This window comes from Watersipora subatra, chromosome 6, assembly GCF_963576615.1.
Source record: "Watersipora subatra chromosome 6, tzWatSuba1.1, whole genome shotgun sequence".
Taxonomy (NCBI): Eukaryota; Metazoa; Bryozoa; class Gymnolaemata; order Cheilostomatida; family Watersiporidae; genus Watersipora; species Watersipora subatra.
This window is the reverse complement of record NC_088713.1, coordinates 21,033,903-21,056,831: the sequence shown is the minus strand read 5'-3', so window position 1 is coordinate 21,056,831 and position 22,929 is coordinate 21,033,903.

Here is a 22,929-nt window from a genome sequence, read left to right as displayed (position 1 = left end):
CTACAGAAAAGAACAGAATTTGACGCTGATTATTGGATCACTTTAAGCAACTATACTGAATATACCGAAAAATTAGATCGCGCATAGATCAGCTGCTCAATGCATGGATGACTCAGTTGACAGGAACTAGCTCATATCTTCTATTGGTTTGATGCTAGATAGAATGGCAGCTAGTTGAGTGATATACCATCCAAACTTTCAAAGTATTCTGGCTAGAAAGTTGACAGACTGTCTGCAGTAAAAGATACAGCAGGTTTAGTATGCTCAGACATAACCTAAATATTGGAAAGGACAAATAGGAGTTTATTTTTTGAGCAAAATGAGGGCATAGCTTTCCAATGCAACTCAATTTATATAAAAAGCAAGTATGTTCACCTTGAGAACGGAAAATCACAATCTATAAATACACTCGAAAAAATGCAAGAATTTTAATTATTTTGAAAGTACCATAAGTGACTGGAGCATTGTGTAAACACTTGAGAATTAGACTTTAGAGCGATTTGTGATTTGTGATTTATTTTCATCAACAAAATTAGTTGAGCAAAAGAAAAAAGCTTGAAGAGTGATGAAGCCCATACTACGCAATAGCATAGCTAGTCGCGGCGTTGGGCTTGTCGACATTGTGAAATTCGTCAATTTTTATAGATTATTAGGTTTTATTCACATGTTAAAAGATACAACCTAAGTTCTCTCTTGAAGCTGGCCACCTTCTCTATGCTTTTAATAGTTTTAGGGAGTTGGTTCAAAAAATGGCCTGTTGGATATCCACCCTGCGATGGCCTGCATGGGAAGAAGATTGTGGGAGATTTAGACAGGAGCTTGAGAATAGGGTTTAATATATTGTGCGAGGGATGTAATTACAATAACATTCTTGATGGGCTAAAAGTGTAATGCGGTATGAATAGAGTGAACTGATAGAAAGTATGAATTTTTGTGTAAATGGTCCTTATCATGCACTTTTGAAGTGTTACTAAATTTGTAAGATGGGTAGGAGGTGCATTGCCCCATGCCTCAATGCGATATGAAAGTTTGGACTTAACCATGGAATTTGTATAAGAAAAATAGAGGTTTGCGAGATAAATATTCAGATGTACGGTAGAGTAAGCCTAATAGGGGTCTCAGTTTTTTAGTAAATATTCGATGTGTTTTTTCCAAGTGAGATAAGAATCAATGAAAATATCTAAGAATTTAGTGTGATTTGTCTGACAAATTGGTTTATTGAAAATGAAAAAGGGATGAGTGTTAGCTAAGTGATTTTTATTTTGGGTTTTTTAGTAACATGAAATTAGTCTTATCAATATTTAAGGTGAGTTTGTTAGAAGTGCACCAGTTACGAATAGCAAGAAGTTTGTTATTTAAACAATTTATGTGCTCGTTGATGTTAGCGGATTCGAAAAGAGATTAGTGTCATCTGCATAGAGCAAAGGTGTGGAAAATATGGTGACAAGTGTTATATCATTTATTTAAATTAAAAAAAGAGTTGAACCAAGGATGGAGCTTTGAGGTACACCACACGTTAAATCTAGTATGGAAGGTAGTGTTACCAATAATAGCGTGTTGTTTACGATCGGTTAGATAGCTTCTGATTCGGTTAGTTGCGGTGATGTCAAAATTAAGATTGTGGAGTTTTGAGCACAATATGTGCTCTATTGTGTCAAAGGCTTTACTAGAATCCATAAAGGTGTCAAGAACACATTTAACATTGTCCGACCAAGAGCAACCAACATGTTTCAGCCAAAGGTAAAATGGTAGGTAGGAGGTCAGATCCAAAAGTTCTCGGGGTGGAGTTGTATACACTTGCATAATTGCACGATGAAAAACCCATTAAAGCATTTGTTGGGAAACGCCTTCGGAGTGTTGTCACAAAACTTCGAGTTGCTATGACACCGCGTTCTCCCGTGAGCCGACGATATGTCAAGGTCTGTCAGGTGCATTGAGCAATATTTTAATAAATTTATCGTCATGTCTAATCTATCGGAACAGCGCATTTGCATTAAATTTTGTGTGAAATTAGGCAAAACAAGTACTCAAACAGGTGAAATGTTAAATATTGCTTTTGGAGATGCTGCTATAAAAAACACAAGTTTTTGAGTGGCACAAATGTTTTTGTGAAGGTAGAGACAGCACTGAAGATGACGCCAGGTCTGGCAGACCAGTCTCGACACAAACTTGCTTGTCAATCAACTGTGTGAGGTCACTAGTCATGGCAGATCATTGCTTAACTATTAGAAAAACATCTGGAGAGACTGGACTAGTTTTGGAACTGTTCAAAGAGTTTTAACTGACGATTTGAACATGAGAAGAGTCGCAGCAAAGTTCGTGCCATGCTTGCTAACTGATGACCAACAGGAGCTCAGGATGCATGCTTGCAACGATTTTAAGGAAACCATAAGGAATGAAGAAAAAACTTTCTTTTGAAAGTAATAACTGGAGGTGAGTTTTTGGATGTTTGGTTATGACCCAAAGACTAAATTCCAAAGTAGCCAGTGGAAGTCTCCAGGTTCTCCAAAACAAAAAAAGGCAAAGATGTCTTGGTCAGGTGTAAAAACCATGCTCATTACGCTTTTTAAATATTCATGGAGTAGTATGTACACCATGAATACTTACCACAAGGTACTACTGTGAATCAGTATGTTTAAATTGAAATTTTGAGGCGTCTTAGGGAAAGAGTTAGGCGCAAAAGACCTGAACTGTGACGCACAGGTTCATGGATGCTGCACCATGATAGCGAACCCGCCCACACTGCATTCTCTGTGAAGCAGTATTGCGCTAAAAACAACATGGCCGTTTTACTACATCTTCCATATTTACCAGATCTGGCTCCCTGTGACTTCTGGCTATTTCCTAAGTTAAAACTTACTATGAATGGAACCAGATTTGACAGTATAGAGTCGATTCAACTAGCAACAACGAGAGAGTTAAACAGCATCGACGCTGATGGCTTTCAGCACTGCATGGAATCATGGCAGAGAAAGTGGAACAAATGTATTGGTAGCCAAGGGGAATACTTTGAAGAGAGCTAACTAAATAGGTAAATAGAAGCAATGCGTTTTGATTTATAGCTCCATTCCTGGAACTTTTGGATCAGACCTCGTATATCAGTCTTTATTTCATTCTCGAGATCTAGAAGCCAGTCCTAGCAGCAAAAAACTTACTAACGCTAATCATGCCATTGGCTGTTTTCAACTTTATTGTACATGTAAATCAAAGAAAGAAATTTAATGTTAGGTCATAGTCAAATGTATTCATATTAGATAATGACTTATTGACGTTTGTTACTCTTAGAAGTTTATCTATTTATTACACTTGTAGCAACCTTGTGGCTATACAAATACAAGTGCTCAATAACCAAACAGGGTAAAAAGTCACTTATACACATTCCCTTTAGACTAGTTGAAAAACAGTTGAATCGAAATCTGATTGGCTGATAAAATAACTCTTATGATTTTTTATGATTACTGAGATTTTTTGAATAATAATATTTGTATTAGAAAATTAAAGATACTTTAAATACATTTGTTACAGTTTTGATTACTAAATAAACTGTGTGGTCCTGAAATGTGTCATCGGAATACAAACTGGCAAATTACAAACATGTGTGACAAAACACTGATGAACAATTTAGATTGCTTCCTAAATAAATGAAATAAAAGAAATGAATGATTAATATGATCTGAAATAACCTGACTCAAAACAAAACTTTCGTTAGAAAAATTTGAGATGAATAGGTCATGTTAGATCATGATTGTCATCTGTGAAGTCCGAGGTCACAATTGAAAAAAGAAGCTCAATCAGGGATGACTAAACTAACTTTCGAACACTGGGAATATGAAGAGTGTTTTATGGCATACAATGTATGGTAAATGGAAACAACTTTACATTTAGGACTTTAGGTTATAGTAAAATGAAGGCAGTCTTTGTCAGACCAACTCAACCAACTATGCAGAAATCAGTAAATGTTGTATGGAAGCAAATATTTTATGCTCGAACTTTAAGCGAAAAACTTATGTCTACCAGGATAAAATATAGCAAATAGTAATTTTGTGCTGACCGAAGTTGGGGGTTGTCTTTAAGTTCATCAGCAGAAAGGAATTCTCTCAGTATATCCAACATTTCAGCTTTATACTGTGGACTGTGTAGGATCACATCAACAACTCTTATTAGAGCAGACTGCATGTCTCCAACTGTAGTGAGAGCCAGCAGTGATGCTTTTGTTGGGTCTGGGCAGAGCTCAGAATAATCTTTCACAAAGTCAGAGAAGAGTTGTCGGAGTTGTTGAACAGAATATTGCTGAATACCACTGCCATAGAGATCCTATAAGTACTTATAAGCATTAAGACAGTTTCTACCAGAGCTAATAAACACTGGAGAGAAATAACATGAGTACATTCTTTTCTAATCATGCTAAGAAGTATTAGCATGAATTCCATGTTATATTAGGATATAACGATGGTAACAATCAAAATTATATTTTAGAACTACTTAATGATATTAACAGTCTCTATTATATCATATAACTATTTAGTAATATTAACATAATCTATATTATATCATATAACTACTTAGCTATATAAACATAGTCTCCATTATACATTATAACTACTTAGTGATATTAACCCAGTCTTTATTATATCTCATATACATGTATGTTATAAAATATACTATAAGCATTTAATGATACTAAAACAGCCTATGCTTAAGCTTCAATGTACATATGATTAATAAAGCATTTTCAGTTTTTATATAATTTTAATACAATTAGCCTCATGTTTTATGTTTTGCAGTTAACTAAGGACCTCTTTAAAAGGAGGCATTGCATGTTTTTATACATTGCATTCCATTCTTTTTAGTTATTATTTTCAATTGTATTATAAAACCGACTTCAAAACATTTGGAAGGCGCTACAGTAGATATTTAGACTTTTAATTAACTATGCCGAAGTATTTGTCAAGTTTTTGCTGCTGAATTTTTTAAGCAATGAAAATTGAGTTAGTGAATTGTTGGAATTAATAAAAACCATTCTATCAATCATTAATCAGTAGTGTATAGTTGTTTGTTAGCTGTTGTTTAGTAAAGAACAACATTTATTGAACAAGCGCTATAAATTAAATTTACGGGTAAATCCTCTGAGAGTTGAAGTTCTATCAAATAGATTCTAACGTACATAGCTACACTAAATGATGCAGTTTCATAAAAAAATTGCACTCATAAAATTAAATGCTAAAACTCAAACCAATGGCTCATTAATTAGGAGCTTTTTACTCCTGCCAATTTTACAGCTTTTGAGGCAGAATGTTATTCCCAGATATCAATTGATAAAAATACTAATATAAATGTACTTGTTCTGGTCAAAATTGTACGCATATTTGAGCATTTTCCTTTCTTTCTATCTATTTTACATGCACATCGCTAACAAGTCAACTAGGCTAGAACTAATAAGCTGAGGAGGCTAGGCAATATAAACTCATATCGTTAATTCCTTTAAACTAAACTGAAAGAGGTACTTATGTATTATTAGCGTATCATGGCTTTATTATAACTGCATATAGATGTATAGTATTTATTTTTCTTTGCCTCACTGATGAGTGTAGAAGTGCCTTATTACCAATAATACAATGACTGCTTTTCATAATTGACATAATTATGTGTCAAAATACTAGAAATTATTGAGGTGATACTTGAAATTAACACTTTTTGTTTATTAGTAGAAAACAGGGTAAAGCAAAAGAAAATGGCTGCCTTCCAACTGAGTTCGTTTGCACATTGTACATAACTTTATTTTATGATTTCATATCACAGGATGTAGGAGAGATAACCATAAAGATCCACTAATATACCTTGTGGCAGTTGATAATTAGCAGCATCTTCGAGATCAGATCATATGAACTCGTATCATCAGTCCAACTTTCAATCAACTCATTCAAGTAACTTTCAACTGTGTGGCGCTTTTTGCACTGCAGAAACAGTTTGACCAAAAATGAGCGGAGTATAGGTGTTGGTGCCACAGTGTCTTTAGATTTAAAAAGAGAAAATACACTCTTGTGGCCACGGAAAGTAATATGATTCATCAACCACTGGATGATTTCAACATCAGGGCTCCTCCCGGGCAGAAAAACCATGTTTGACACAAAGTTTACAAAAAAGTTGTTGATACCGTGTCGAAAGTCTTCAAAGTCTTGTTTCTTCTTGATACTGCAACAAGTTTTGAATGCTATAGCTTAGAAATATGTAATTTGCAATTATCTGCTTGCAATACAAACAAATTGGAATCTCACTAAGCCAAAATGTTAGACTAAGAGTCCTTACTCAATTGTCTCGTCGTTTTCTATATCATAGACATAGTTTGGAGGAACTCTCTCTTCACATGATGGTGATGGGCACAAGTCCAGTTGCTGTACACAAGATGAGCAGAGAAAGTGGCAACATTTCGGTAACTTGGAAGGAGACTCAATCACCTCTTTGCAAGCAGGACAGCTTCTTGGGCAACCGCTAAAACAAAGGTGATAGCTATAAAAACAGTGATGTTTTTGTGTTCGCAAAAATACAGGTAAAACATTTTAATAATCTTTTTCCACCTAACATATTATAAGAAACTTAAAAAAAATTGAAGTATGATTTTGCTCCATATTTGTTCATCCTGTTTGTTCCCAATCCATGTAATCTAGACACACTCATATCTACATGTGACAACCACATAGCTATATCTATCATCGATCTGTACTACAAGACACCTGATTGAATGGTGGTATGTTTCAACATAGGATGTATATCGAGTGTGTAATGCACTGCTTAGCTAGGTACATAAAAATGTACAGAAGAACTTATAGTAACAAGATCACTATTTACGGAAGCTTTTTGATATGCTTTCTTATGTAAACAGATCGGTCTGGTTATGAACAGCCAGGTCATGGCTACAGTTTGTTCTGTGGGGCTCCATACGAGAATGACATATGTATGTGTACACAACTGAATTACATCTTCATTGTTACTACACCTACCAAGTGTAACTATCTATGAAGTCATTATAAATAGCAGGTACAAGAGTTATCTAAGGCAAAGTGGACTATGATGCATTATAGAACATATGAATGATAAACTACAGGTATGTATAGCCATACTTGAGAAGACCACAAATGCTGTCTCCAACAATCTTTTGCAGAGATTGAATGATCTGGTCAAACTCTTGTTTTTTGCAGTAAGTTGCTTTCATTCTAGATTTCTGTAACATGAAAAATATTTACCAAATGTTATCACACTAATGTCAATTTAAACAAAGTTTTTAAGTGTGACTCTGAAACCAAGACTGTTTAGTAGTTTGTTAAATGCAGATTTCAATTTAAAGGGCAGTATGTTAAAATACAGCCATGAGAATTTACACGTACAATATCACCTTGGTCATACAACTTTTGAAGCTGCATAATATTTCTTGCTTAACTTACCTGGAAAAACATGGGAATTGTCTGTAAAGAATGTGACCTGTCTTGTATCTTTCCTGGCATTACAACATGCTCGACGTACAACTTCTTCAACTCTAATCTTGACCAGAAATCTCTGAAAATATTCAAAGAGACAACAAACTGTAAGCAAATTTTTTCAGATTGTTGGTGTGTCTGTTGGGTATGTGAAAAAAATAACAAAATAATAAAAAAATCACTTTATATTCTTTACTTAGTAGAAAAATCTAGTGGTTGCATGTAAAGTGCTAAATACCCTATCTGAACATGGTCGGTAATGCACATATTTGCAAGTTCATATACTCATAATAAATCGCTACCTTCTTTGAAACAGATAATCATACAAAGTTACCTGAAACTGTTAAGTTGATCATCAGAAAATTGAGTAGTGGAAGGGTCAATGACCCTCTCCATCAGAAGCTTACATTGATTCACCATGTCAACCCATTCTTCTCCATATTTTTGTATTTCTGTCAAGGGTGTTTGTGACAACACTTTCATCCACTCTTTAGTTCCAATCATGCCAAGGTTTGGCATCTGAGAATTATCACAAAGACAGTATAAGGGATTATTATTAACCCAAGGCTAAATCTAACAGCCATTGTTTGTGTAGATAAAAAAAAGCCCTATGATAAAAATAATTAAATTTTTGGTACCATAGTTATGATAATGGAATAAGAAATGAAATGAAATTAGTTTTGTTATGTCATAAGACTATTATATGAATGACAATTTATATCATCTTTAAACTTTACAGAATTAATGCTAATTGCCAACAACAATGTGATTTTCATAAAGAGAATAAGATTGGCTTGCCAAGTTTCAGTATTGAACTACTTCAAGTAGTCTAAACCAAAATAGAAAATTTGGTTCACTCTATGATGAGCAAACTACAGACTTTAGGTTTATCAAATAGGTGCAATATTATGGGAAAAAACTATCATCAAAATGTTTTCATGCATGATCATTGGCTATCAAAACATAATAGATTATTGTAACTAAATCACTGCCAAAATCACTGAGCAAAGCTACAAATATATAGATGCACATTCAAACATGTGCTATGCGATGGCAATAAGTTGTCTTTGTTAAGCCATAAATATTATTTAAGCGTGTAATTGTCTAACGACTACCAATGATTGGTGTGAGATTTTAAAAAGTAAGATATTATATTTGTCTAAACAGACATGATGATGAGATATTCTGACTGTTTCTAGAAATTCATTTGAAGGCATAGGATTAAGAAAGCTCACTGCAAAACAGTTATATTGCTTGTGATGAGGTCTGATAGAACAGAGCCGTTAGTGACTATTGATACATGTAATAAGTTATGGTATGTTAGTTAATACAATGACTATTAATATATGTAATAAGTTATGATAAGTTAGTTGATACAATGACTATTAATATACGTAATAGGTTATGATAAGTTAGTTGATACAATGAATATTAATATGTGTAATAAATCATAGTAAGTTAGTTGATACAATGAATATTAATACACGTAATACGTTATGATAAGTTAGTTGATACAATGATTATTAATACATGTAATAAGTTATGATAAGTTAGTTGATACAATGACTATTAATATACTTAATAAGTTATGATAAGTTAGTTGATACCATGACTATTAATATACGTAATAAGTTATGATAAGTTAGTTGATACAATGAAAATTAATACATGTAATAAGTTATGATAAGTTAGTTGATACAATGACTATTAATATACGTAATAAGTTATGATAAGTTAGTTGATACAATGAATATTAATATGTGTAATAAATCATAGTAAGTTAGTTGATACAATGAATATTAATACACGTAATAAGTTATGATAAATTAGTTGATACAATGATTATTAATACATGTAATAAGTTATGATAAGTTAGTTGATACAATGACTATTAATATACTTAATAAGTTATGATAAGTTAGTTGATACCATGACTATTAATATACGTAATAAGTTATGATAAGTTAGTTGATACAATGAAAATTAATACATGTAATAAGTTATGATATGTTAGTTGATACAATGGCTGTTAATATATGTAATAAGTTATGATAAGTTAGTTGATACCATGACTATTAATATACGTAATAAGTTATGATAAATTAGTTGATACAGTGAAAATTAATATGTGTAATAAGTTATGATAAATTAGTTGATACAATGACTATTAATACATGTAATAAGTTATGATATGTTAGTTGATACAATGGCTGTTAATATATGTAATAAGTTATGATAAGTTAGTTGATACCATGACTATTAATATACGTAATAAGTTATGATAAATTAGTTGATACAATGACTATTAATACATGTAATAAGTTATGATATGTTAGTTGATACAATGGCTGTTAATATATGTAATAAGTTATGATAAGTTAGTTGATACCATGACTATTAATATACGTAATAAGTTATGATAAATTAGTTGATACAGTGACTATTAATATACTTAATAAGTTATGATAAGTTAGTTGATACCATGACTATTAATATACGTAATAAGTTATGATAAGTTAGTTGATACAATGACTATTAATATACTTAATAAGTTATGATAAGTTAGTTGATACAATGACTATTAATACATGTAATAAGTTATGATAAATTAGTTGATACAATGACTATTAATATATGTAATAAGGTATGATAAGTTAGTTGATACAATGACTATTAATACATGTAATAAGTTATGATAAGTTAGTTGATACAATGACTATTAATATATTTAATAAGTTATGATAAGTTAGTTGATACAATGACTATAAATATATTTAATAAGTTATGATAAGTTAGTTGATACAATGACTATTAATGCATGTAATAAGGTATGATAAGTTAGTTGATACAATGAATATTAATACATGTAATAAGTTTTGATATGTTAGTTGATACAATGACTATTAATATGTGTAATAAGTTATGATAAGTTAGTTGTTACAATGTCTATTAATATATTTAATAAGTTATGATGAGTTAGTTGCTACAATGAATATTAATACATGTAATAAGTTTTGATATGTTAGTTGATACAATGACTATTAATACATGTAATAAAGTATGATAAGTTAGATGAGACAATGAATATAAATATGTGTAATAAGTTATTATAAGTTAGATGAGACAATGACTATTAATATGTGTAATTAGTTATAATAAGTTAGTTGATACAATGAACATTAATACATGTAATAAGTTTTGATATGTTAGTTGATACAATGACTATTAATACATGTAATAAAGTATGATAAGTTAGATGAGACAATGAATATAAATATGTGTAATAAGTTATTATAAGTTAGATGAGACAATGACTATTAATATGTGTAATTAGTTATGATAAGTTAGTTGATACAATGAACATTAATACATGTAATAAGTTTTGATATGTTAGTTGATACAATGACTATTAATACATGTAATAAGTTATGATATGTTAGTTGATACAATGACTATTAGTATGTGTAATAAGTTATGATAAGTTAGTTGATACAATGAATATTAATAAATGTAATAAGTTATGATAAGTTAGTTGATACAATGACTATTAATATATGTAATAAGTTATGATAAGTTAGTTGATACAATGGCTATTAATATATGTAATAAGTTATGATAAATTAGTTGTTACAATGTCTATTAATATATTTAATAAGTTATGATAAGTTAGTTGATACAATGTCTATTAATATATGTAATAAGTTATGATAAATTAGTTGTTACAATGTCTATTAATATATTTAATAAGTTATGATAAGTTAGTTGATACAATGTCTATTAATATATTTAATAAGTTATGATAAGTTAGTTGATACAATGTCTATTAATATATTTAATAAGTTATGATAAGTTAGTTGATACAATGATTATTAATATATGTAATAAGTTATTATAAGTTAGTTTATACAATGACTATTAATATATGTAATAAGTTATTATAAGTTAGTTTATACAATGACTATTAATATATGTAATGAGTTATGATAAGTTAGTTGATACCATGACTATCAATATATGTATGAAGTCATGATAAGTTTGTTGATACAATGACTATTAATATACGTAATAAGTTATGATAAGTTAGATGAGACAATGACTATTAATATATGTTATAAGTTATGATAAGTTAGTTGATACAATGAATATTAATATATTTAATAAGTTATGAAAAGTTAGTTAATACAATGAATATTAATACATGTAATAAGTCATGGTAAGTTAGAGGATACAATGACTATTAATATATGTAACAAGTTATTATAAATTAGTTTATACTACAACTATTATTATAAGTAATAAGTTATGATAAGTTAGTTGATACAATGTCTATTAATATATTTAATAAGTTATGATAAGTTAGTTGATACAATGACTATTAATATATGTAATAAGTTATTATAAGTTAGTTGATGCTATAACTATTAAAATATGTAATAAGTTATGATAAGTTAGTTGTTACAATGTCTATTAATATATTTAATAAGTTATGATAAGTTAGTTGATACAATGTCTATTAATATATGTAATAAGTTATGATAAGTTAGTTGATACATTGAATATTAATAAATGTAATAAGTTATGATAAGTTAGTTAATACAACGACTATTAATATATGCAATAAGTTATGATAAGTTAGTTGATACATTGACTATTAATATATGTAATAAGTTATGGTAAGTTAGTTGATACAATGACTATTAATACATGCAATAAGTTATGAAAACTTAGTTGATACATTGACTATTAATATATGTAATAAGTTATGATAAGTTAGTTGATACATTGAATATTATTAAATGTAATAGGTTATGATAAGTTAGTTGATACATTGAATATTAATATATGTAATAAGTTATGATAAGTTAGTTGATACAATTACTATTAATATATATAATAAGTTATGATAAGTTAGTTGATACATTGAATATTATTAAATGTAATAGGTTATGATAAGTTAGTTGATACATTGAATATTAATATATGTAATAAGTTATGATAAGTTAGTTGATACAATTACTATTAATATATATAATAAGTTATGATAAGTTAGTTGATACAATTACTATTAATATATGTAATAAGTTATGATAAGTTAGTTGATACAATGACTATTAATACATGCAATAAGTTATGAAAACTTAGTTGATACATTGACTATTAATATATGTAATAAGTTATGATAAGTTAGTTGATACAATTACTATTAATATATATAATAAGTTATGATAAGTTAGTTGATACATTGAAAATTAATAAATGTAATAAGTTATGGTAAGTTAGTTGATACAATGACTATTAATAAATGTAATAAGTTATGATAAGTTAGTTGATACAATGACTATTAATATATGTAATAAGTTATGATAAGTTAGTTGATACATTGACTATTAATACATGCAATAAGTTATGATAAGTTAGTTGATACATTGACTATTAATATATATAATAAGTTATGATAAGTTAATTGATACAATGACTATTAATATATGTAGTAAGTTATGATAAGTTAGTTGAGACAATGGCTAATAATACATGTTAAAATTTATGATAAGTTATATGATATAAAGACTTTTAATAAAAGTAAAATTTTATCATAAGTTAGTTAATACAATGACTATTAATATATGTAATAAGTTCTGATAAGTTAGTTAATACAATGATTATTAATACATGTAACAAGTTATGATAAGTTAGTTGATACAATGAATATTAATATACGTAATAAGTTATGATATGTTAGTTGATACAATGACTATCAATACATGTAAGAAGTTATGATATGTTAGTTGATACAATGACTATTAATACATGTAATAAGTTATGATAAGTTAGTTGATACAATGACTATTAATACATGTAATAAGTTATTATAAGTTAGTTGATACAATGACTATTAATATATGTAATAAGTTATGGTAAGTTAATTGATACAATGACTATTAATATATTTAATAAGTTATTATAAGTTAGTTGATACATTGAATATTAATAAATGTAATAAGTTATCATAAGTTAGTTGATACAATGACTATTAATATATGTAATAAGTTATGATATGTTAGATGATACAATGACTATTAATATATGTAATAAGTTATGATAAGTTAGTTGATACAATTACTATTAATATATATAATAAGTTATGATAAGTTAGTTGATACATTGAATATTAATAAATGTAATAAGTTATGGTAAGTTAGTTGATACAATGACTATTAATAAATGTAATAAGTTATGATAAGTTAGTTGATACAATGACTATTAATATATGTAATAAGTTATGATAAGTTAGTTGATACAATGACTATTAATACATGTAATAAGTTATGATAAGTTAGTTGATACAATTACTATTAATATATATAATAAGTTATGATAAGTTAGTTGATACAATGACTATTAATATATGTAATAAGTTATGATAAGTTAGATGATACAATGACTATTAATATATGTAATAAGTTCTGATAAGTTAGTTAATACAATGATTATTTATATATGTAATAAGTTATGATAAGTTAGTCGATACAATGAATATTAATACATGTAATAAGTTATGATAAGTTAGTTTATACAATGACTATTAATACATGTAATAAGTTATGATAAGTTAGCTGATACAATGAATATTATTACATGTAATAAGTTATGGTAAGTTAGAGGATACAATGACTATTAATATATGTAATAAGTTATGGTTAGTTAGTTGAAACAATGGCTAATAATACATGTTAAAATTTATGATAAGTTATATGATATAAAGACTTTTAATAAAAGTAAAATTTTATGATAAGCTAGTTAATACAATGACTATTAATATATGCCATAAGTTATGATAAGTTAGTTGATACAATATCTATTATTATATTTAATAATTTATGATAAGTTAGTTAATACAATGACTATTAATATATGGTATAAGGTATTATAAGTTAGTTGATACAATGACTATTAATATATGTAATAAGTTACCATAAGTTAGTTGATACAATGTATATTAATATATTTAATAAGTTATGATAAGTTAGTTGATACACTAACTATTAATACATGTTACAAGTTATAATAAGTTAGTTGATACAATGACTATTAATACATGTAATAAGTTATTATAAGTTAGTTGATACAATGACTATTAATATATGCAATAAGTTATGGTAAGTTAATTGATACAATGACTATTAATATATGTAACAAGTTACAATATGTTAGTTGATACATTGAATATTAATACATGTAATAAGTTATGATAAGTTAGTTGATACAATGACTATTAATATATTTAATAAGTTATGATAAGTTAGTTGATACAATGGCTATTAATATATGTAATAAGTTATGATAAGTTAGCTGATACAATGACAATTAGTACAGGTAATAAGTTACAATATGTTACTTGATACAATGACTATTAATACATGTAATAAGTTATGATAAGTTAGTTGATACAATGACTATTAATACATGTATGAAGTTATGGTAAGTTAGCTGATACAATGACAATTAGTACAGGTAATAAGTTACAATATGTTACTTGATACAATGACTATTAATACATGTAATAAGTTATGATAAGTTAGTTGATACAATGACTATTAATATATTTAATAAGTTATGATAAGTTAGTTGATACAATGGCTATTAATATATTTAATAAGTTATGATAAGTTAGTTGATACAATGGCTATTAATATATGTAATAAGTTATGATAAGTTAGCTGATACAATGACAATTAGTACAGGTAATAAGTTACAATATGTTACTTGATACAATGACTATTAATACATGTAATAAGTTATGATAAGTTAGTTGATACAATGACTATTAATACATGTATTAAGTTATGGTAAGTTAGTTGATACAATGACTCTTAATATATGTAATAAGTTATGATAAGTTAGTTGATACAATGACTATTAATATATTTAATAAGTTATGATAAGTTAGTTGATACAATGACTATTAATACATGTATGAAGTTATGGTAAGTTAGCTGATACAATGACAATTAGTACAGGTAATAAGTTACAATATGTTACTTGATACAATGACTATTAATACATGTAATAAGTTATGATAAGTTAGTTGATACAATGACTATTAATACATGTATGAAGTTATGGTAAGTTAGTTGATACAATATCTATTAATATATGTAATAAGTTATAATAAGTTAGCTGATACAATGACTATTAGTACATGTAATAAGTTACAATATGTTACTTGATACAATGACTATTAATACATGTAATAAGTTATGATAAGTTAGTTGATACAATGACTATTAATACATGTATTAAGTTATGGTAAGTTAGTTGATACAATGACTATTAATATATTTAATAAGTTATGATAAGTTAGCTGATACAATGGCTATTAATATATGTAATAAGTTATAATAAGTTAGCTGATACAATGACTATTAGTACATGTAATAAGTTACAATATGTTACTTGATACAATGACTATTAATACATGTAATAAGTTATGATAAGTTAGATGATACAATGATTATTAATACATGTAACAAGTTATGATAAGTTAGTTAATACAATGACTATTAAATTGTTAAACTATCTATAAGCTGGTTGAAACATTGATTATTACTGTAAGGAAACTTTAAAGAACTAAAATCCAAAATATTTATTTCATTGTCATGCTAGAAAAATTACAAACAAAAATTATTTATGTAGTTCTATGCAAAAACAGTAAGTCATTAACTATAAGCAATGATGAGTCACTGACTATAAGCAATGATGAGTCGCTGACTATTAGCAATGATGAGACACTGACTATAAGCAATGATGAGACACTGACTATAAGCAATGATGAGACACTGACTATAAGCAATGATGAGACACTGACTATAAGCAAATATGAGACACTGACTATAAGCAATGATGAGACACTGACTATAAGCAATGATGAGTCGCTGACTATTAGCAATGATGAGTCACTGACTATAAGCAATCATGAGACCCTGACTATAAGCAATGATGAGTCGCTGACTATAAGAAATGATGAGACACTGACTATAAGCAAATATGAGACACTGACTATAAGCAATGATGAGACACTGACTCTAAGTGGGTAATCAAACTGGCATTGTTTACTTTATCATCTTGGAATGTGACTCACGTGCTACGAAAGAACCAGAAAGGTAGATACAACTGATCTAACTTTACCGTCACGATTGAAAGAGCAGGATCGTTGTCGAGTTCATCTTTTGGGTTTTCTTGGGCTACCGCTGCTGCATCATATACCACTTTCTCCATAAAAATTTCTCCTACTTGGCTAAAAACAGGATTGTCAGCCAATGAGCGTTGTCTCTGCTTGTCAGTAAGTTGTTGGTACTTCTCTAATGCTTTGGTGACTTGTTCTTCAATGTCCTGAGCTAAAGTTTTAGCCCTGTCACCAACGTGTATCTTACAAGACTCCAAGTCGAGCTTGAGAACAGTTGATAAGTTTTGAAGCTGGAAGGAAAGCGCATTGTAAGCAGAATGCACCTGAATTATACTGAAGTTGTCACTCATTTCAGTCAGCTTGGCTAACAGCACTCTAGTGACAATCTACAAATTATAATAACTAGTACACTGGCAGTACCGTGTGCCATGAGTTATTGTCGGGTGTACTAACTATGGTAAACCGCTGTTTAAACTGATACATGTCTCTTCCAGTTGGTACCCATTGCTTTGAATTAACCTTCAATGATCTTGTAGCTTTCTTTACAATTTGCTAGAACTTTAAAGTTTTTTATTTCTCTTTAAATTTGTAAGCATACTTTCCTTTTGAAATGATATTTAACAAGTTTTCATAAAAAACATATCATTCATCGATATGTATGCTACAGTTTGCAGACAAAAGTAGTTTTTTATGTGCAATAGAACAAGAGTTGAGAGCGTCGATTCACTGCAAGCCGAGTTCGGATTACCGCAATTATGTTATCAAATAATATGCTAGAAATATGCAAATTTTCAGGTTTTATAACAACAATAATATATCAAATGCTACAAATGTATATTCAAGAACGAGTGTTGTAAAAAAACTATAATTATCATATATGCGGGAACAAATTCTAACATTTTTGAAACAAAGATATTTGCATCGTTTGATCTGCAAGATGCATTCTAGTTGTTGCTTTCATATGGAACCATGTTATCCTTTTCCAGCTGTTCAATACTTTTCACAGTGTCTGCTGACCTGAACTCTTTTTCTGCATTGCCGAACCAATCGATATTAGTATCCAAACCATTTTTAACCAGAGCAAAACCTTTACGCGTTGCTATCGGAAACACTTTGCGCAAAAATTATGATAAACTTTCAGCTGGATGCGTGCTTAGAAAAAGTCATCTAAAGCATCGTATTTGCTGAAATGCTTTTTTTTCTAATACATTGAAGTATCAAGACTAGCTGAACAAAAGTTACTATTACCCTGATACAGTTACTAATTATTTCTAAGGTGTTGCAATAAAATTTTTAACTATAAAAACTAGACTTGGAGTTGGAAAACAGAGTTTGATACAAACAGAAACAATGAACAAATTAATGAACAATGAACTTAATTGTTATTGATGTAATCGAGCTATTATTAGCACACTTTTGTATACACTTTTCTACTGATCTCTCGCTATTATAGGTTTGTGAAGAATTATGAATGTCAAATAGTGGCAGTCAAATAGAACAGGTGAGTAAATAGTAGTAGCGTTCAATCAAAAGACGACATTCTATATTTCAACCCTGTTCCCATAGTGGCGCCTAAATATAGGTGCCGTTCAAATACAGGTGGTGTTTAAATACAGGTTTTAAGGTATGGGTACAATAGATCTCCACTTTGTGAAGGTGGGTGAGTGGTGCAATTGGCAGCGTGTCTGGTTTGAATCCAAGTATCCGACTTTAACTCCTAAAAAGTGTTTGCCAGAATCTAGATCATTTGATGGATTCTGAGAAATCTTTCTCTTTGGCTTACTAAAGCTAATGTAAGCAATCCACTGATTTGCAGATAAAACCTTTTCTAATTTGCAGGCAATGAATTAGTCATGAAAACCAATCAAAGCAGAGTGAGCAAATGGCTTATTTGAACAAGACTCACTCACTCTGTAAAACAAATGCTGAAGTTGCAATTGGTGTGAAACTAATAAACTCGAGATACAACAAAATGCTACAAAGTTATTTGGTGTAATAGCAATGAAGAAGTAATTCAGATGTATGTGTGCTTTACTTCTGAATGGAATGCCATTTGTGAATAATACAGGTACATAGAAAACAAACTGAAAACATGAACTGGCGGCTCCTTACAGAACTGAGCTGTTTACATAGTTTATTTTACAATGATTTTATTACTAGTGTATATGTATATAGCGATGCAATGTTTAGTACAGTTATGTTTTCTGTTCTTTTGCTACACATCCTATTGGATTTCTAGATGTCTGAAAGCAGCATAAGCAGTGATAAGAATGTTCCAATGGCTGAGATAGCACAACCATCCACAGCACATAGCAGTAGACAAAGAGTTTACAATTGCAGACAAAAAATAATTCACTCTAAAAGACAGCAGCACATATCTTTGTCGAGAGATACAACCCTCCACAGATATTGCATTTATGTCTCCATTTCAGTATTTTGGAGACATTGTTACAAACAGCATGGTAGATAAAATTGTTCCTAACACCAAACTTTACATCTCTCAGAAACCAGGAAAGTTGACAAATACTACTGTAAAAGAATTTGATCAAATAGTGGGAATGTACTTCTGCATGGTGCTTGTAAAAATGAGTGGTATACACCAATACTGAGAGAGTGGTACAGCCTACCCACCAGTATCTACTGTGATGAGAAAAAATTGTTTCAATTTCCTAGTTGCAAATTCACACTTTGTATGCAATCTGCAAGTTTCAGGTGTTGAAAAAAAAGACAAGCTCTGAGCAATCCAACCATGGGTAGATGCCATATGGAACCAATGTCTGCAAATGTAACCTGAAGAATTTGACTCGATAGATGAAATGATGTGTCAATACACTGGAAAGACCAGCCCTTGCCGACAATACATAAAGAGTAAGCCCCATCCATGGGGCTTCAAGAGCTTGGGTCGAGTGAGAGTCGGTGGCATTTTGCATGACTTTGAAGTATACCAAGGTGGTGAGGGTGAGGGGACGGAGTTGGGCCAAGAAGCTAATGTTGTAATCAAGCTAACATCTACTCTACAAGAGAACTGGAGGTACAAAATGTTTGTGTGACAACTTGTTTATTGTCTTTCCCTCATTTTTGAGTTAAATAAAGAGGAGGTTTTCTATACAGGTACTGTTTCAACTAACAGGGTTTTTCATGGTTTGTCAGTGTCTAACCATGATGTAATGACGCAACATTATGGAGAGTGGTAGTATATTTGCACCAATAAAACGGCATATATCGCCTACTAATCCATCAATCTTAACTGGCTTAATTAGTAAGAGATTGGATTGGCAAACAGGAGAATGCAAGATTTGATCTTCTGTGTTATAGATTTTATATTTCAAGATGTCAATAGCTATAGCTGGACAGACACAGACACACAAAATTTGAGATATATATGTACATTTACCATTTATTGATTCAAAATAATTTTTTTTACTGGCTCAAATACTTCATAACACTAATGCGGTAATTGCTTATTGTGTAATGTATATTAAAGCAGATATCGAGTATTGCAATAATGGTCTAACAAAAAACTAAGCAATGCAATGTTCTTACTTACCTGGTGTTCAGTTTTGCTAGAGCAGGGATGTGCCATGTAAACAAAGTCGTGCACATAGGCCGTTCTCAGCTTTTCCATTGGTTCCACATCTAGCTGACTGATTACTTTATCAACAGTTGTTTCTTGAAACCAGTTGTCTCCTTTATAAAGATATAATTCATGTGCATTTATTTCAACAGTGTATATACAATGAAGAAATGTCCTTCTACTACCTTTTATGGCATAAATCATAACCTAAACTTAAAAAGTATTTTTTGTATAAACATTTAGTCAGTTTTTTTGCCTAAGCAATACGAGCCATAAAGCTTATAAATTTACACTAAAAACTGCTGCACCGATGAGCAACTTTTATGAATAAAAGTTGGTTGCACATTTAAACAAATTTAGTAATGATAGCATTTTATGGCCAGAAATCAATTTACAAAATACTATAAGCAATGCAATAGATTTTTTATTGTTTATTTTAACATATTGTGGAAAATTATTCAAGACACGAAAACATCTCACCCGCAAAGCATTTTAACTCGTTGAGCAAAGTTTGTGAAACACCTTTCAACTCGGTGATTATCGATAAGTTGTTTATTAGTTGGCCAAACACAGATGTATAGTCAAGTCAGCTTTCCAAATGGCATTAGTAACATACTGCAAAGCTAAGCAGTGAATGCAGTATTAATTATTGATGAACCTATGACCCGTTTCATAATTAGTTGATTTGGAGAAGCCAATAAATGGCCAGAACCAAACATGTTCTTCTGCAAAAAAATGGACAGACTTGAATAGGAATAACTTTAACCTGCCTCTAAGTGCCTTTTAAAACATCAACACTAACTGCGTTTTCAACTCAGTTTTAATAATTGTATTCACCTAAATGGTTTTAAACATTGCTTTATAGCCTCAAAACTCTGTGTAAAAAGGAGTTGACATATCTGACTACTTTAACCACTAGGTTTTCTCTTTGGTCAATGATTCTAAACGAACAATAGTATTTTCTAATCTCACTACGGTCTCATTGTCATTTAATTTATCATCCAAAGATCTGTTACTTCTGCTGGACCTTTATCTACATGAAGCTCTTCTTAAATACAGTAATAATTCTAAAATAGCCTAAGTGTTTCCTTTACCTTTTACAAATGACGTGTGAGTCAATGCTGTGATCACCCGTTCTATTGTGTCCTTTACGATCCAAGAGAAGGGAAACCGTGCTTCGAAAACTTGAAAATTTCCAGAGCCTGCCTCATGCACTTTGTAGGACTTTGGCAGTTTCTAGCAAAACGTAACAAAAAATAAACAAACTATATAAACATCTTGTTCTATTATTTTTAACACACAACAGTTATTTATGTTGAAAATAATGCTATCTTTTTTTAAATGTAGCCACACACTGCAAAATAGAAAAACACATCAACTTTGTTGAAATTGTGTGAAATTTAGACTAACAAACGATTAATTCAATTTCCATTTTACAAAATAGAACACCGTGAGCCATCACTGAAAATTGCAAAATATTACAATTACATAATTTAGTTGCAGAAAATGTAAACTTAATAAATAATTAAATTGCTGTTTAAACAAATTTAGCTAGACATTGGTCCCGAAACCAAGCACAGTAGTATAGTATGGTAACAATATTACACACCGAACTAGGAGTCTGGCCGGCTGCAACCTTGGTTAAGCTTTCAAAGTTGAGCCCCAAATCATCAGCTTTTGAGAAAAAGCTCAGCCACAGTTGAACCATTTGAACATTTGCTTTGGATCTATTCAACAGCTGGAGATTGTGGTGAGCATCTATGAATGCGATGATAGCTGCAAGAGCTGGTCTAAATGCTTGCTCCAATGCATCTTCGGTTGCATGTCTGAAACCACAAACGCAATTGTCAAAATTGTTGACATATTCAAGAAACCTGCATTGCAAAGAGAGTTGTAATACAATCATATCAAAGTTTAACTTAGACACACAGACTTGAGTATTTTTAAACATGGATTAAATTTAAATATTTAATCAAGTTTAAGGTGAGTGCATTTTAGCTAATGAAAACAACTTTTTCAAACAGAACCAGAGTGCTCAGTTAAATAGAAATTATAAAAACGGATATTCACCAAACTATTAAAACTTAAATATTTAGGCTAGCGCTACTTGTAAATTGTTTTGTTGCCAAAGCAAGTTATTTTGAGGTTTTGTTACAGCTGATAGAAGTTATCTCAAGGTTAAAATTTTGTTAAAAAAAGGTAAATATTTTGAGGACATCTATACATAGATGCACTAAAATCTCACGATACGACAATCTAACATACAAAATATTATAACCAGATACAAAACAACATTAAGACACCAATTTAGAGTAAATGTTTTCAAAATTATTTTAAATATTTAGCAAGCTGATTAGATGGCTGTAGAATATTTTAAAATGGTATTTATTGATATAAAGACCATTTTAAAATATTCTACAGCCATATTACTTGGAATTATATTTATGTGTCAATATACCCTATTGTTTTGTATATACAAACGTATTAACACATACATATCTTACTATACACGCTATCTATCATTTATGTATGTAAACTCAACTTTAAAGCATGTTCAATATTCAGCATAATTCTCTTGTTTTACTTAAAGCTATTGGAGAAGATATAGTTGGTGAGAACACATAAACTGGTCATCTATTCCAAAACTTGTAACATCAATTGTAAATTTGACAACTGTAATTGTTGCTGTTGTTACTGTC